Genomic DNA, 16,719 nt, shown 5'->3' with positions numbered 1-16,719 from the left:
TTCTCTTCAACTTTTTCTGCTGTGATATTAAAGATGGATTATTCCATGCATAAAAGAGGCATCAAACCGTCAACATTATGCTGGGAATACACCATAAGTTTTTTCAGCAGATAGATGGTTCCATAGATAATTTCCAACATGTCCGATCTTATTATCGATCCTTTTTCTCATCGATTTCTCATAGAAATGAATGGAAATTGATCAGAAAAGATAAGAATCGGAAAGTCGATCGGAAATAAGATCGGATAGTAATCGACTGAAAAATGTCGTCGTGTATTCCCAGCATTAGAGTAATTCGCCGGATCCCTTCTCCAGCCTGCACATCTACCCTCAAAGCAGCAATGGAAGGAGCTTCATGCTTACCATGAGCATCAGAAAATTAACAGCTCACGTACCATCTCTCTCCTCCAGTAACCTGCAACCACCAAGACTTTGGCCAACTCCCAAGCACCTCTAGCCAGCGCAGCTTACCAGTACTTCCAGGCACAATAATCACAGGCCCAATTATCAGCACACATGGCAGTGACGTAGACTCATTACTCCATTTTTCAAATTGTATTTTTCATGTATTTTACAAGTGCGGGACTGGCCCACTTGGCAGCCTGCTCCACAAAACACTATGCTGGCATCCCTGGCAGGCTTTGTTTTGCCCTCTTTGCCGCCTTTTCAAATGCTAAGACTCTTTAGCCGCTTATTAACAATGCTTGTTTAGTGGCTGTCTAATTAGCATATGGCATCCCATGATCCTCAGCGGAACACTGTAAACTGCGTTTGTCTCTCCTTAAGGTGATTCCTTTATCCAAGAAAGAGGGGATATTTGCTGGCGTTAGCTTGGCTAACTTTGCGCAGTGGCAGTATCATAGCCAATGAGGTTCAACCGAGGCGTGATTATTGCTAATTGAAAACTTTTCCCAATACCCTGCCATGATGACTTGAAATATAGTCAGCATTGGCAATTTTTGACAGTCTCTTCGGAGACTGACTAAGGTGTTTACCAACAGAGAAAGGATTATCTTCAAGGTGCATGATGACTGAGCAGTGCTCGTGTGGTAGTACCGTAGCTGGCACAATAACAACATTTCGTAGCACCTCTTATCTCCAAATCAGTCTTGGCCACAAAATGCTCACTTGTCAGCGTTCTTTCATGAGGGTGAGGTCCAGTGTCTTACTCTCTGGCAAATTTATAAACACCAGCAGGATGACTAAAATGACAAAAGTCCACTTTTCATCTGCAGGTTGCTACTTTTCTAATGCCACATTCCTAAGAGAGAGAACAGTGTTGTTTCTCAGAGGTCTGGCCTGAAAAATTTGGAGGTCACAAGCTCCATTTATTTGCGCTAGATACGATCCCGTGGCCTCTCGCTAGCTCTTTCTGCAAGCGTTGTTGGGGTGCTCAGAAACAGAGCACCGCTGACATTTAGGTTTCGCCGGCCTATAGCTTCTTCTGGCTGGTGTACCATTGTTTTAAAAGTGTCAACAATCAGCCAAGGTGAAGAACCTTTTGTAAACAACACAGAACCTGAATTATCAGCATATAACAATAGTTCCCTCACAAAAGGATAAAACTTAACATTTTATTATTACATTAAAAAACTTAATTTTTTTCTGTTCCAGAACCAATTTTACTTGCAGGAGAGGGGCTGCGCCATGGGCACAGCATGTGCCCCCTCCTATGCAAATTTATTTCTCGGGTGGTGGGAGGATACGGTTGTGTTTGGGGAGGAGCTGGCAGTTTATGCGTCTCATGTGGTTTTCTGGGGCCGTTTCATTGATGATATATTCATTTTGTGGGACGGCCCCAGGGATATGTTCATAGATTTCGTGTCCCTGCTTAATAGAAATCAAATTGGTATGTTCTTTACTCACGAAATTGATCGAAATGAAATTAACTTTCTGGATGTACAGATCCGTAAAAACCAGGATGGTGGTCTTGATACAAAAATCTATCGAAAAGCCACATCCACAAATTCCCTTCTAGCATGGGACAGCTACCACCCTGAACCTTTAAAGAGGGGCATTCCAAAGGGACAATTTTTACGAGCAAAAAGAAATTGTTCGAACCAAAGGGATTTTAATAATGAATGTCGTAATTTGAATAGAAGATTCCAGGCAAGAGGATATCCAGAGCATGTTTTATTAAAAGCAGAGGAGAAAGCAAGAGAGACTGAAAGACAGGAACTCCTCATTCCAAGAAAGAGAGAAAAGACAAATGGGGGGAAAACAAGAATTATTAGCACGTTTACTAATAGATCCCAAAATGTCAAGAGGATCATGGAAAAACATTGGTCGTTACTGATGCTAGATCCACAATTAAAAGAAATTTTACCAACGTTCCCACAATTTACTTACAGGAGAGGCAGAAACCTTGGTGACTCATTAACACACTCCTTCCTATCGCAAACTAAAAAAGCACAAAAAAAGAAGAGAACCTGGCTGAGTACAGATTTAAATGGTATGCACAGGTGTGGAAAATGTAAGGCATGTGGCTTCGTGGAAAAATGCAAACAGTTTAGGGCCCCAAAAAATGGTAGACTCTTCGATATTTGGGACTTCTACAACTGTGATACGGAAGGAGTTGTGTATGCTCTGAAGTGCCCCTGTTCATACATATATATTGGTGAAACGACGAGAGCAGTGAAAACAAGGATCTTAGAAAACATAGGTGATATTAAACACAAACGCAACACATCAGTTGCACGACATTTTTTGGAATGTCACGAGGGAGATCCTGGGGGACTGAGATATTGGGTGATTCAACAATGGAGGATGGGCCCGAGGGGTGGTAACTTAGACCAGAAATTGAGGCAAATTGAGGCCCAATGGATATATAGGATGGGTACTTTGTCCCCGGGTGGCCTCAACGAGGGGTTTACATATACCCCATTTTTATAAGAATATCTATAAGAATACTCACCTTCCATATTGGTTTACATTCTGAGTTGTCCAATGACCATCTGCCCCTGTGAACCTTCACAGATAAAGAATAAGAATACTCACCTTCTATGAACTGTTGGATTTCAAGGTGCCTGAAACTACTAGTCCTGGAGATTCCTCGTCGCTAATGATCTTTGTTTATTCCCTCTTCATTTACTATGTACATGTGGATTACTTTGATCAAGGAGGTTGACAATAAAATAAACTATCCTGTCGTTTGCAGCAAATATATTTATCCATCTTTGTTTGTTTGCTGTCTGTTTCTCTGTTGTTCTAATAATGAGGAGAATGGTGCCCCTTTAAGATATATGTTTGTTGGTCAACATAAATACTAATATCTGATATATATCTTTGTATGTGTAATAGACAATAGGGGTTGTGACCTTATGTTAACACTACGTTATTCTATGAGCCTTTAGCCTCCATGGAATTGTCCTGATGGGGGATTTGGCTGGTAGTCATGCGAACAAATAAACATATTGAGGATAGTGATTATATTAGGATGGAGGAGGGTTTGTTTACATTGGATTGACACGCCCCCTGCTGCGTCTGACCTATAGCAGCGAGACGGGCGTCATCTGTAGCCGGCTTATTATGGCCGGCACATTGGTAACATTAGCCGTCTTTAATGACGCACACTTGGCCCCTCCCCTCCCTCCCACGCTGCGCTGTGAGCCTATAGCGGAGGACTGTGCGGATTTACCTCCGCATATGTGTCCTGCGGATTGGCTACTGGTGCCTGGACGAATCATCGTCGCCCTCTGCGTTTGATGGGGGCGACGCGCTGTCATTGGCTGAGGCTGTGAAGCGCCATGTGACCTCTGGCGACCAATGAGCGCCCTGGAATGTCGGCGTGGAGTAAAATAGGGTTTTAAGCCTAGCGCAAGGACAAATGATGTTATCAGTTTTCTATATTAGGTAGACAACGAACTAAGGTGCACCAATATCCCTTTTTCTATGCTCATCTCTCTCTCTAAGGGCCCCTTTTGAGCCCCATGTATAAAGATGGAGCCCTCCATTGATTGGATGAAATATGACTGACAGAGTTCTAAACCAATTAATTATGGAGTTTGTGGGGGAGTAAGCTAATGCAGCCCCACCCATACCCCATGTGACCTCTGATCAGTATAAAAGGAGGGCGAAGACGCCATAATGGCTTGGCTGCTGTCATAAGCCTATACACTATGCTACTATTGATAATGCTTTTAATAACTTTGTAATGCATCCTAACACTATATGCACTTAATGCACTGCACTTTTCCCTTGAGAAAGCTTCCAATTAGGAAGTGAAACATGTTGGGTTTTTCATGTATGGTGGGGGTTTTTTGTAAACAGTTATTATCTGGTTGACAGTGGGAGGAGTATTTGACTCTTTATATTATTACCTACTGTGTCAACCTTCTATGTAGATACTAATATGACAGTAATCCTAGTTTTTTAATGTAATAATAAATGTTAAGTTTTATCCTTTTGTGAGGGAACTATTGTTATAAGGTGAAGAACCTGATGGTTGAAGGAAACAACAGCGCATTCTGCTGTTTCCCGGCTATCTAGGTGCTATAGACTGCTCATGACTTGCACTAGACCTTAACTTGCGCCCAGCCTGGAAATACTGTAGCTAAACTTTGAGCTGCTGGAGATCGCAACTTTTCAGAGCCTGGATAGCTCAGTCGGTAGAGCATCAGACTTTTAATCTGAGGGTCCAGGGTTCAAGTCCCTGTTCAGGCGATGCTCTCTGCCTTTCGTTATGCTTTGTGTCCTCTCCCTATCTTCCTCAACTGCAGCCTCTTGCGTGCTCCGCTTGCACCAGGCCAAAACACCGATGTCGGCCGCTTTCCATGCCTTCGCTGATTGGTGGCTACCTTTCTAATGCCACCTTCCAAATCAAGTACAGTTTTATTCTTTCAGAGATCTGACCTAGAAAATGTAGAGGTCGCAGGCTATAGCCAGCTCAGGGCATGTACTAGACCTTCCATCCATCCTGCTTGGAATAACTGACTTTTGAGCTGCTGGTGAAGCTCACCTTCCAGGGCCTGGATAGCTCAGTCGGTAGAGCATCAGACTTTTAATCTGAGGGTCCAGGGTTCAAGTCCCTGTTCAGGCGATGCCTTTCCTTTACCCCATGCTCATTGGCCATCACTTCCGCTACCTGAGTTCCCTCTGCAACTGCTGCCTCTTGCGTGCTTTGCTTGCAGTAAGCCATAACCGAAACATCAGCCGCTTTCTGTGCATCCCCGAACTCTCACAGCCTCCCTGCGTCTTGAATCTATTTCTCTTCAACTTTTTCTGCTGTGATATTAAACATGGATTATTCCATGCATAAAAGAGGCATCAAACCGTCAACATTATGCTGGGAATACACCATAAGTTTTTTCAGCAGATAGATGGTTCCATAGATAATTTCCAACATGTCCGATCTTATTATCGATCCTTTTTCTCATCGATTTCTCATAGAAATGAATGGAAATTGATCAGAAAAGATAAGAATCGGAAAGTCGATCGGAAATAAGATCGGATAGTAATCGACTGAAAAATGTCGTCGTGTATTCCCAGCATTAGAGTAATTCGCCGGATCCCTTCTCCAGCCTGCACATCTACCCTCAAAGCAGCAATGGAAGGAGCTTCATGCTTACCATGAGCATCAGAAAATTAACAGCTCACGTACCATCTCTCTCCTCCAGTAACCTGCAACCACCAAGACTTTGGCCAACTCCCAAGCACCTCTAGCCAGCGCAGCTTACCAGTACTTCCAGGCACAATAATCACCGGCCCAATTATCAGCACACATGGCAGTGACGTAGACTCATTACTCCATTTTTCAAATTGTATTTTTCATGTATTTTACAAGTGCGGGACTGGCCCACTTGGCAGCCTGCTCCACAAAACACTATGCTGGCATCCCTGGCAGGCTTTGTTTTGCCCTCTTTGCCGCCTTTTCAAATGCTAAGACTCTTTAGCCGCTTATTAACAATGCTTGTTTAGTGGCTGTCTAATTAGCATATGGCATCCCATGATCCTCAGCGGAACACTGTAAACTGCGTTTGTCTCTCCTTAAGGTGATTCCTTTATCCAAGAAAGAGGGGATATTTGCTGGCATTAGCTTGGCTAACTTTGCGCAGTGGTAGTATCATAGCCAATGAGGTTCAACCGAGGCGCGATTATTGCTAATTGAAAACTTTTCCCAATACCCCGCCATGATGACTTGAAATATAGTCAGCATCGGCAATTTTTGACAGTCTCTTCGGAGACTGACTAAGGTGTTTACCAACAGAGAAAGGATTATCTTCAAGGTGCATGATGACTGAGCAGTGCTCGTGTGGTAGTACCGTGGCTGGCACAATAACAACATTTCGTAGCACCTCTTATCTCCAAATCAGTCTTGGCCACAAAATGCTCACTTGTCAGCGTTCTTTCATGAGGGTGAGGTCCAGTGTCTTACTCTCTGGCAAATTTATAAACACCAGCAGGATGACTAAAATGACAAAAGTCCACTTTTCATCTGCAGGTTGCTACTTTTCTAATGCCACATTCCTAAGAGAGAGAACAGTGTTGTTTCTCAGAGGTCTGGCCTGAAAAATTTGGAGGTCACAAGCTCCATTTATTTGCGCTAGATACGATCCCGTGGCCTCTCGCTAGCTCTTTCTGCAAGCGTTGTTGGGGTGCTCAGAAACAGAGCACCGCTGACATTTAGGTTTCGCCGGCCTATAGCTTCTTCTGGCTGGTGTACCATTGTTTTAAAAGTGTCAACAATCAGCCAAGGTGAAGAACCTGATGGTTGAAGGAAACAACAGCGCATTCTGCTGTTTCCCGGCTATCTAGGTGCTATAGACTGCTCATGACTTGCACTAGACCTTAACTTGCGCCCAACCTGGAAATACTGTAGCTAAACTTTGAGCTGCTGGTGATCGCACCTTTTCAGAGCCTGGATAGCTCAGTCGGTAGAGCATCAGACTTTTAATCTGAGGGTCCAGGGTTCAAGTCCCTGTTCAGGCGATGTTCTCTGCCTTTTGTTATGCTTCGTGTCCTCTCCCTATCTTCCTCAACTGCAGCCTCTTGCGTGCTCCGCTTGCACCAGGCCAAAACACCGATGTCGGCCGCTTTCCATGCCTTCGCTGATTGGTGGCTACCTTTCTAATGCCACCTTCCAAATCAAGTACAGTTTTATTCTTTCAGAGATCTGACCTAGAAAATGTTGAGGTCGCAGGCTATAGCCAGCTCAGGGCATGTACTAGACCTTCCGTCCATCCTGCTTGGAATAACTGACTTTTGAGCTGCTGGTGAAGCTCACCTTCCAGGGCCTGGATAGCTCAGTCGGTAGAGCATCAGACTTTTAATCTGAGGGTCCAGGGTTCAAGTCCCTGTTCAGGTGATGCCTTTCCTTTACCCCATGCTCATTGGCCATCACTTCCGCTACCTGAGTTCCCTCTGCAACTGCTGCCTCTTGCGTGCTTTGCTTGCAGTAAGCCATAACCGAAACATCAGCCGCTTTCTGTGCATCCCCCGAACTCTCACAGCCTCCCTGCGTCTTGAATCTATTTCTCTTCAACTTTTTCTGCTGTGATATTAAACATGGATTATTCCATGCATAAAAGAGGCATCAAACCGTCAACATTATGCTGGGAATACACCATACGTTTTTTCAGCAGATAGATGGTTCCATAGATAATTTCCAACATGTCCGATCTTATTATCGATCCTTTTTCTCATCGATTTCTCATAGAAATGAATGGAAATTGATCAGAAAAGATAAGAATCGGAAAGTCGATCGGAAATAAGATCGGATAGTAATCGACTGAAAAATGTCGTCGTGTATTCCCAGCATTAGAGTAATTCGCCGGATCCCTTCTCCAGCCTGCACATCTACCCTCAAAGCAGCAATGGAAGGAGCTTCATGCTTACCATGAGCATCAGAAAATTAACAGCTCACGTACCATCTCTCTCCTCCAGTAACCTGCAACCACCAAGACTTTGGCCAACTCCCAAGCACCTCTAGCCAGCGCAGCTTACCAGTACTTCCAGGCACAATAATCACAGGCCCAATTATCAGCACACATGGCAGTGACGTAGACTCATTACTCCATTTTTCAAATTGTATTTTTCATGTATTTTACAAGTGCGGGACTGGCCCACTTGGCAGCCTGCTCCACAAAACACTATGCTGGCATCCCTGGCAGGCTTTGTTTTGCCCTCTTTGCCGCCTTTTCAAATGCTAAGACTCTTTAGCCGCTTATTAACAATGCTTGTTTAGTGGCTGTCTAATTAGCATATGGCATCCCATGATCCTCAGCGGAACACTGTAAACTGCGTTTGTCTCTCCTTAAGGTGATTCCTTTATCCAAGAAAGAGGGGATATTTGCTGGCATTAGCTTGGCTAACTTTGCGCAGTGGCAGTATCATAGCCAATGAGGTTCAACCGAGGCGTGATTATTGCTAATTGAAAACTTTTCCCAATACCCCGCCATGATGACTTGAAATATAGTCAGCATCGGCAATTTTTGACAGTCTCTTTGGAGACTGACTAAGGTGTTTACCAACAGAGAAAGGATTATCTTCAAGGTGCATGATGACTGAGCAGTGCTCGTGTGGTAGTACCGTGGCTGGCACAATAACAACATTTCGTAGCACCTCTTATCTCCAAATCAGTCTTGGCCACAAAATGCTCACTTGTCAGCGTTCTTTCATGAGGGTGAGGTCCAGTGTCTTACTCTCTGGCAAATTTATAAACACCAGCAGGATGACTAAAATGACAAAAGTCCACTTTTCATCTGCAGGTTGCTACTTTTCTAATGCCACATTCCTAAGAGAGAGAACAGTGTTGTTTCTCAGAGGTCTGGCCTGAAAAATTTGGAGGTCACAAGCTCCATTTATTTGCACTAGATACGATCCCGTGGCCTCTCGCTAGCTCTTTCTGCAAGCGTTGTTGGGGTGCTCAGAAACAGAGCACCGCTGACATTTAGGTATCGCCGGCCTATAGCTTCTTCTGGCTGGTGTACCATTGTTTTAAAAGTGTCAACAATCAGCCAAGGTGAAGAACCTGATGGTTGAAGGAAACAACAGCGCATTCTGCTGTTTCCCGGCTATCTAGGTGCTATAGACTGCTCATGACTTGCACTAGACCTTAACTTGCGCCCAGCCAGGAAATACTGTAGCTAAACTTTGAGCTGCTGGAGATTGCACCTTTTCAGAGCCTGGATAGCTCAGTCGGTAGAGCATCAGACTTTTAATCTGAGGGTCCAGGGTTCAAGTCCCTGTTCAGGCGACGCTCTCTGCCTTTCGTTATGCTTCGTGTCCTCTCCCTATCTTCCTCAACTGCAGCCTCTTGCGTGCTCCGCTTGCACCAGGCCAAAACACCGATGTCGTCCGCTTTCCATGCCTTCGCTGATTGGTGGCTACCTTTCTAATGCCACCTTCCAAATCAAGTACAGTTTTATTCTTTCAGAGATCTGACCCAGAAAATGTAGAGGTCGCAGGCTATAGCCAGCTCAGGGCATGTACTAGACCTTCCGTCCATCCTGCTTGGAATAACTGACTTTTGAGCTGCTGGTGAAGCTCACCTTCCAGGGCCTGGATAGCTCAGTCGGTAGAGCATCAGACTTTTAATCTGAGGGTCCAGGGTTCAAGTCCCTGTTCAGGCGATGCCTTTCCTTTACCCCATGCTCATTGGCCATCACTTCCGCTACCTGAGTTCCCTCTGCAACTGCTGCCTCTTGCGTGCTTTGCTTGCAGTAAGCCATAACCGAAACATCAGTCGCTTTCTGTGCATCCCCCGAACTCTCACAGCCTCCCTGCGTCTTGAATCTATTTCTCTTCAACTTTTTCTGCTGTGATATTAAACATGGATTATTCCATGCATAAAAGAGGCATCAAACCGTCAACATTATGCTGGGAATACACCATAAGTTTTTTCAGCAGATAGATGGTTCCATAGATAATTTCCAACATGTCCGATCTTATTATCGATCCTTTTTCTCATCGATTTCTCATAGAAATGAATGGAAATTGATCAGAAAAGATAAGAATCGGAAAGTCGATCGGAAATAAGATCGGATAGTAATCGACTGAAAAATGTCGTCGTGTATTCCCAGCATTAGAGTAATTCGCCGGATCCCTTCTCCAGCCTGCACATCTACCCTCAAAGCAGCAATGGAAGGAGCTTCATGCTTACCATGAGCATCAGAAAATTAACAGCTCACGTACCATCTCTCTCCTCCAGTAACCTGCAACCACCAAGACTTTGGCCAACTCCCAAGCACCTCTAGCCAGCGCAGCTTACCAGTACTTCCAGGCACAATAATCACAGGCCCAATTATCAGCACACATGGCAGTGACGTAGACTCATTACTCCATTTTTCAAATTGTATTTTTCATGTATTTTACAAGTGCGGGACTGGCCCACTTGGCAGCCTGCTCCACAAAACACTATGCTGGCATCCCTGGCAGGCTTTGTTTTGCCCTCTTTGCCGCCTTTTCAAATGCTAAGACTCTTTAGCCGCTTATTAACAATGCTTGTTTAGTGGCTGTCTAATTAGCATATGGCATCCCATGATCCTCAGCGGAACACTGTAAACTGCGTTTGTCTCTCCTTAAGGTGATTCCTTTATCCAAGAAAGAGGGGATATTTGCTGGCATTAGCTTGGCTAACTTTGCGCAGTGGCAGTATCATAGCCAATGAGGTTCAACCGAGGCGTGATTATTGCTAATTGAAAACTTTTCCCAATACCCTGCCATGATGACTTGAAATATAGTCAGCATTGGCAATTTTTGACAGTCTCTTTGGAGACTGACTAAGGTGTTTACCAACAGAGAAAGGATTATCTTCAAGGTGCATGATGATTGAGCAGTGCTCGTGTAGTAGTACCGTAGCTGGCACAATAACAACATTTCGTAGCACCTCTTATCTCCAAATCAGTCTTGGCCACAAAATGCTCACTTGTCAGCGTTCTTTCATGAGGGTGAGGTCCAGTGTCTTACTCTCTGGCAAATTTATAAACACCAGCAGGATGACTAAAATGACAAAAGTCCACTTTTCATCTGCAGGTTGCTACTTTTCTAATGCCACATTCCTAAGAGAGAGAACAGTGTTGTTTCTCAGAGGTCTGGCCTGAAAAATTTGGAGGTCACAAGCTCCATTTATTTGCGCTAGATACGATCCCGTGGCCTCTCGCTAGCTCTTTCTGCAAGCGTTGTTGGGGTGCTCAGAAACAGAGCACCGCTGACATTTAGGTTTCGCCGGCCTATAGCTTCTTCTGGCTGGTGTACCATTGTTTTAAAAGTGTCAACAATCAGCCAAGGTGAAGAACCTTTTGTAAACAACACAGAACCTGAATTATCAGCATATAACAATAGTTCCCTCACAAAAGGATAAAACTTAACATTTTATTATTACATTAAAAAACTTAATTTTTTTCTGTTCCAGAACCAATTTTACTTGCAGGAGAGGGGCTGCGCCATGGGCACAGCATGTGCCCCCTCCTATGCAAATTTATTTCTCGGGTGGTGGGAGGATACGGTTGTGTTTGGGGAGGAGCTGGCAGTTTATGCGTCTCATGTGGTTTTCTGGGGCCGTTTCATTGATGATATATTCATTTTGTGGGACGGCCCCAGGGATATGTTCATAGATTTCGTGTCCCTGCTTAATAGAAATCAAATTGGTATGTTCTTTACTCACGAAATTGATCGAAATGAAATTAACTTTCTGGATGTACAGATCCGTAAAAACCAGGATGGTGGTCTTGATACAAAAATCTATCGAAAAGCCACATCCACAAATTCCCTTCTAGATTGGGACAGCTACCACCCTGAACCTTTAAAGAGGGGCATTCCAAAGGGACAATTTTTACGAGCAAAAAGAAATTGTTCGAACCAAAGGGATTTTAATAATGAATGTCGTAATTTGAATAGAAGATTCCAGGCAAGAGGATATCCAGAGCATGTTTTATTAAAAGCAGAGGAGAAAGCAAGAGAGACTGAAAGACAGGAACTCCTCATTCCAAGAAAGAGAGAAAAGACAAATGGGGGGAAAACAAGAATTATTAGCACGTTTACTAATAGATCCCAAAATGTCAAGAGGATCATGGAAAAACATTGGTCGTTACTGATGCTAGATCCACAATTAAAAGAAATTTTACCAACGTTCCCACAATTTACTTACAGGAGAGGCAGAAACCTTGGTGACTCATTAACACACTCCTTCCTATCGCAAACTAAAAAAGCACAAAAAAAGAAGAGAACCTGGCTGAGTACAGATTTAAATGGTATGCACAGGTGTGGAAAATGTAAGGCATGTGGCTTCGTGGAAAAATGCAAACAGTTTAGGGCCCCAAAAAATGGTAGACTCTTCGATATTTGGGACTTCTACAACTGTGATACGGAAGGAGTTGTGTATGCCTTGAAGTGCCCCTGTTCATACATATATATTGGTGAAACGACGAGAGCAGTGAAAACAAGGATCTTAGAACACATAGGTGATATTAAACACAAACGCAACACATCAGTTGCACGACATTTTTTGGAATGTCACGAGGGAGATCCTGGGGGACTGAGATATTGGGTGATTCAACAATGGAGGATGGGCCCGAGGGGTGGTAACTTAGACCAGAAATTGAGGCAAATTGAGGCCCAATGGATATATAGGATGGGTACTTTGTCCCCGGGTGGCCTCAACGAGGGGTTTACATATACCCCATTTTTATAAGAATATCTATAAGAATACTCACCTTCCATATTGGTTTACATTCTGAGTTGTCCAATGACCATCTGCCCCTGTGAACCTTCACAGATAAAGAATAAGAATACTCACCTTCTATGAACTGTTGGATTTCAAGGTGCCTGAAACTACTAGTCCTGGAGATTCCTCGTCGCTAATGATCTTTGTTTATTCCCTCTTCATTTACTATGTACATGTGGATTACTTTGATCAAGGAGGTTGACAATAAAATAAACTATCCTGTCGTTTGCAGCAAATATATTTATCCATCTTTGTTTGTTTGCTGTCTGTTTCTCTGTTGTTCTAATAATGAGGAGAATGGTGCCCCTTTAAGATATATGTTTGTTGGTCAACATAAATACTAATATCTGATATATATCTTTGTATGTGTAATAGACAATAGGGGTTGTGACCTTATGTTAACACTACGTTATTCTATGAGCCTTTAGCCTCCATGGAATTGTCCTGATGGGGGATTTGGCTGGTAGTCATGCGAACAAATAAACATATTGAGGATAGTGATTATATTAGGATGGAGGAGGGTTTGTTTACATTGGATTGACACGCCCCCTGCTGCGTCTGACCTATAGCAGCGAGACGGGCGTCATCTGTAGCCGGCTTATTATGGCCGGCACATTGGTAACATTAGCCGTCTTTAATGACGCACACTTGGCCCCTCCCCTCCCTCCCACGCTGCGCTGTGAGCCTATAGCGGAGGACTGTGCGGATTTACCTCCGCATATGTGTCCTGCGGATTGGCTACTGGTGCCTGGACGAATCATCGTCGCCCTCTGCGTTTGATGGGGGCGACGCGCTGTCATTGGCTGAGGCTGTGAAGCGCCATGTGACCTCTGGCGACCAATGAGCGCCCTGGAATGTCGGCGTGGAGTAAAATAGGGTTTTAAGCCTAGCGCAAGGACAAATGATGTTATCAGTTTTCTATATTAGGTAGACAACGAACTAAGGTGCACCAATATCCCTTTTTCTATGCTCATCTCTCTCTCTAAGGGCCCCTTTTGAGCCCCATGTATAAAGATGGAGCCCTCCATTGATTGGATGAAATATGACTGACAGAGTTCTAAACCAATTAATTATGGAGTTTGTGGGGGAGTAAGCTAATGCAGCCCCACCCATACCCCATGTGACCTCTGATCAGTATAAAAGGAGGGCGAAGACGCCATAATGGCTTGGCTGCTGTCATAAGCCTATACACTATGCTACTATTGATAATGCTTTTAATAACGTTGTAATGCATCCTAACACTATATGCACTTAATGCACTGCACTTTTCCCTTGAGAAAGCTTCCAATTAGGAAGTGAAACATGTTGGGTTTTTCATGTATGGTGGGGGTTTTTTGTAAACAGTTATTATCTGGTTGACAGTGGGAGGAGTATTTGACTCTTTATATTATTACCTACTGTGTCAACCTTCTATGTAGATACTAATATGACAGTAATCCTAGTTTTTTAATGTAATAATAAATGTTAAGTTTTATCCTTTTGTGAGGGAACTATTGTTATAAGGTGAAGAACCTGATGGTTGAAGGAAACAACAGCGCATTCTGCTGTTTCCCAGCTATCTAGGTGCTATAGACTGCTCATGACTTGCACTAGACCTTAACTTGCGCCCAGCCTGGAAATACTGTAGCTAAACTTTGAGCTGCTGGTGATCGCTCCTTTTCAGAGCCTGGATAGCTCAGTCGGTAGAGCATCAGACTTTTAATCTGAGGGTCCAGGGTTCAAGTCCCTGTTCAGGCGATGCTCTCTGCCTTTCGTTATGCTTCGTGTCCTCTCCCTATCTTCCTCAACTGCAGCCTCTTGCGTGCTCCGCTTGCACCAGGCCAAAACACCGATGTCGGCCGCTTTCCATGCCTTCGCTGATTGGTGGCTACCTTTCTAATGCCACCTTCCAAATCAAGTACAGTTTTATTCTTTCAGAGATCTGACCTAGAAAATGTAGAGGTCGCAGGCTATAGCCAGCTCAGGGCATGTACTAGACCTTCCGTCCATCCTGCTTGGAATAACTGACTTTTGAGCTGCTGGTGAAGCTCACCTTCCAGGGCCTGGATAGCTCAGTAGGTAGAGCATCAGACTTTTAATCTGAGGGTCCAGGGTTCAAGTCCCTGTTCAGGCGATGCCTTTCCTTTACCCCATGCTCATTGGCCATCACTTCCGCTACCTGAGTTCCCTCTGCAACTGCTGCCTCTTGCGTGCTTTGCTTGCAGTAAGCCATAACCGAAACATCAGTCGCTTTCTGTGCATCCCCCGAACTCTCACAGCCTCCCTGCGTCTTGAATCTATTTCTCTTCAACTTTTTCTGCTGTGATATTAAACATGGATTATTCCATGCATAAAAGAGGCATCAAACCGTCAACATTATGCTGGGAATACACCATAAGTTTTTTCAGCAGATAGATGGTTCCATAGATAATTTCCAACATGTCCGATCTTATTATCGATCCTTTTTCTCATCGATTTCTCATAGAAATGAATGGAAATTGATCAGAAAAGATAAGAATCGGAAAGTCGATCGGAAATAAGATCGGATAGTAATCGACTGAAAAATGTCATCGTGTATTCCCAGCATTAGAGTAATTCGCCGGATCCCTTCTCCAGCCTGCACATCTACCCTCAAAGCAGCAATGGAAGGAGCTTCATGCTTACCATGAGCATCAGAAAATTAACAGCTCACGTACCATCTCTCTCCTCCAGTAACCTGCAACCACCAAGACTTTGGCCAACTCCCAAGCACCTCTAGCCAGCGCAGCTTACCAGTACTTCCAGGCACAATAATCACAGGCCCAATTATCAGCACACATGGCAGTGACGTAGACTCATTACTCCATTTTTCAAATTGTATTTTTCATGTATTTTACAAGTGCGGGACTGGCCCACTTGGCAGCCTGCTCCACAAAACACTATGCTGGCATCCCTGGCAGGCTTTGTTTTGCCCTCTTTGCCGCCTTTTCAAATGCTAAGACTCTTTAGCCGCTTATTAACAATGCTTGTTTAGTGGCTGTCTAATTAGCATATGGCATCCCATGATCCTCAGCGGAACACTGTAAACTGCATTTGTCTCTCCTTAAGGTGATTCCTTTATCCAAGAAAGAGGGGATATTTGCTGGCATTAGTTTGGCTAACTTTGCGCAGTGGCAGTATCATAGCCAATGAGGTTCAACCGAGGCGTGATTATTGCTAATTGAAAACTTTTCCCAATACCCCGCCATGATGACTTGAAATATAGTCAGCATCGGCAATTTTTGACAGTCTCTTCGGAGACTGACTAAGGTGTTTACCAACAGAGAAAGGATTATCTTCAAGGTGCATGATGACTGAGCAGTGCTCGTGTGGTAGTACCGTGGCTGGCACAATAACAACATTTCGTAGCACCTCTTATCTCCAAATCAGTCTTGGCCACAAAATGCTCACTTGTCAGCGTTCTTTCATGAGGGTGAGGTCCAGTGTCTTACTCTCTGGCAAATTTATAAACACCAGCAGGATGACTAAAATGACAAAAGTCCACTTTTCATCTGCAGGTTGCTACTTTTCTAATGCCACATTCCTAAGAGAGAGAACAGTGTTGTTTCTCAGAGGTCTGGCCTGAAAAATTTGGAGGTCACAAGCTCCATTTATTTGCGCTAGATACGATCCCGTGGCCTCTCGCTAGCTCTTTCTGCAAGCGTTGTTGGGGTGCTCAGAAACAGAGCACCGCTGACATTTAGGTTTCGCCGGCCTATAGCTTCTTCTGGCTGGTGTACCATTGTTTTAAAAGTGTCAACAATCAGCCAAGGTGAAGAACCTGATGGTTGAAGGAAACAACAGCGCATTCTGCTGTTTCCCGGCTATCTCGGTGCTATAGACTGCTCATGACTTGCACTAGACCTTAACTTGCGCCCAACCTGGAAATACTGTAGCTAAACTTTGAGCTGCTGGTGATTGCACCTTTTCAGAGCCTGGATAGCTCAGTTGGTAGAGCATCAGACTTTTAATCTGAGGGTCCAGGGTTCAAGTCCCTGTTCAGGCGATGCTCTCTGCCTTTCGTTATGCTTCGTGTCCTCTCCCTATCTTCCTCAACTGCA

The 16,719-nt window shown here is 44.2% G+C and overlaps 14 non-coding genes across 14 annotated transcripts; all 14 read left to right on the top strand.

The window, feature by feature from the left end:
- Positions 1–837: 837 nt before the first annotated feature.
- Positions 838–978, top strand: LOC137564673 (U4 spliceosomal RNA). Its single transcript, XR_011030759.1, has one exon. It is a non-coding gene; the product is annotated as a U4 spliceosomal RNA (small nuclear RNA).
- A 3,611-nt stretch (positions 979–4,589) lies between these two features.
- Positions 4,590–4,662, top strand: TRNAK-UUU (transfer RNA lysine (anticodon UUU)). Its single transcript has one exon. It is a non-coding gene; the product is annotated as a tRNA-Lys (tRNA).
- Positions 4,663–4,965: 303 nt separating this feature from the next.
- TRNAK-UUU (transfer RNA lysine (anticodon UUU)) lies at positions 4,966–5,038 on the top strand. Its single transcript has one exon. It is a non-coding gene; the product is annotated as a tRNA-Lys (tRNA).
- A 1,003-nt stretch (positions 5,039–6,041) lies between these two features.
- On the top strand, positions 6,042–6,182 carry LOC137564745 (U4 spliceosomal RNA). Its single transcript, XR_011030821.1, has one exon. It is a non-coding gene; the product is annotated as a U4 spliceosomal RNA (small nuclear RNA).
- Positions 6,183–6,854: 672 nt separating this feature from the next.
- On the top strand, positions 6,855–6,927 carry TRNAK-UUU (transfer RNA lysine (anticodon UUU)). Its single transcript has one exon. It is a non-coding gene; the product is annotated as a tRNA-Lys (tRNA).
- Positions 6,928–7,230: 303 nt separating this feature from the next.
- Positions 7,231–7,303, top strand: TRNAK-UUU (transfer RNA lysine (anticodon UUU)). Its single transcript has one exon. It is a non-coding gene; the product is annotated as a tRNA-Lys (tRNA).
- Positions 7,304–8,307: 1,004 nt separating this feature from the next.
- On the top strand, positions 8,308–8,448 carry LOC137564523 (U4 spliceosomal RNA). Its single transcript, XR_011030628.1, has one exon. It is a non-coding gene; the product is annotated as a U4 spliceosomal RNA (small nuclear RNA).
- A 672-nt stretch (positions 8,449–9,120) lies between these two features.
- On the top strand, positions 9,121–9,193 carry TRNAK-UUU (transfer RNA lysine (anticodon UUU)). Its single transcript has one exon. It is a non-coding gene; the product is annotated as a tRNA-Lys (tRNA).
- A 303-nt stretch (positions 9,194–9,496) lies between these two features.
- Positions 9,497–9,569, top strand: TRNAK-UUU (transfer RNA lysine (anticodon UUU)). The gene has a single exon. It is a non-coding gene; the product is annotated as a tRNA-Lys (tRNA).
- A 1,004-nt stretch (positions 9,570–10,573) lies between these two features.
- On the top strand, positions 10,574–10,714 carry LOC137564665 (U4 spliceosomal RNA). Its single transcript, XR_011030752.1, has one exon. It is a non-coding gene; the product is annotated as a U4 spliceosomal RNA (small nuclear RNA).
- Positions 10,715–14,325: 3,611 nt separating this feature from the next.
- TRNAK-UUU (transfer RNA lysine (anticodon UUU)) lies at positions 14,326–14,398 on the top strand. The gene has a single exon. It is a non-coding gene; the product is annotated as a tRNA-Lys (tRNA).
- Positions 14,399–14,701: 303 nt separating this feature from the next.
- TRNAK-UUU (transfer RNA lysine (anticodon UUU)) lies at positions 14,702–14,774 on the top strand. The gene has a single exon. It is a non-coding gene; the product is annotated as a tRNA-Lys (tRNA).
- A 1,004-nt stretch (positions 14,775–15,778) lies between these two features.
- Positions 15,779–15,919, top strand: LOC137564648 (U4 spliceosomal RNA). Its single transcript, XR_011030736.1, has one exon. It is a non-coding gene; the product is annotated as a U4 spliceosomal RNA (small nuclear RNA).
- Positions 15,920–16,591: 672 nt separating this feature from the next.
- TRNAK-UUU (transfer RNA lysine (anticodon UUU)) lies at positions 16,592–16,664 on the top strand. The gene has a single exon. It is a non-coding gene; the product is annotated as a tRNA-Lys (tRNA).
- The last annotated feature ends 55 nt before the right edge of the window (positions 16,665–16,719 follow it).

Source organism: Hyperolius riggenbachi, chromosome 3 (assembly GCF_040937935.1).
Source record: "Hyperolius riggenbachi isolate aHypRig1 chromosome 3, aHypRig1.pri, whole genome shotgun sequence".
Classification (NCBI taxonomy): domain Eukaryota; kingdom Metazoa; phylum Chordata; class Amphibia; order Anura; family Hyperoliidae; genus Hyperolius; species Hyperolius riggenbachi.
Note: the sequence above shows the minus strand (reverse complement) of the source record. Positions and strands in the feature narration are given on the sequence as shown.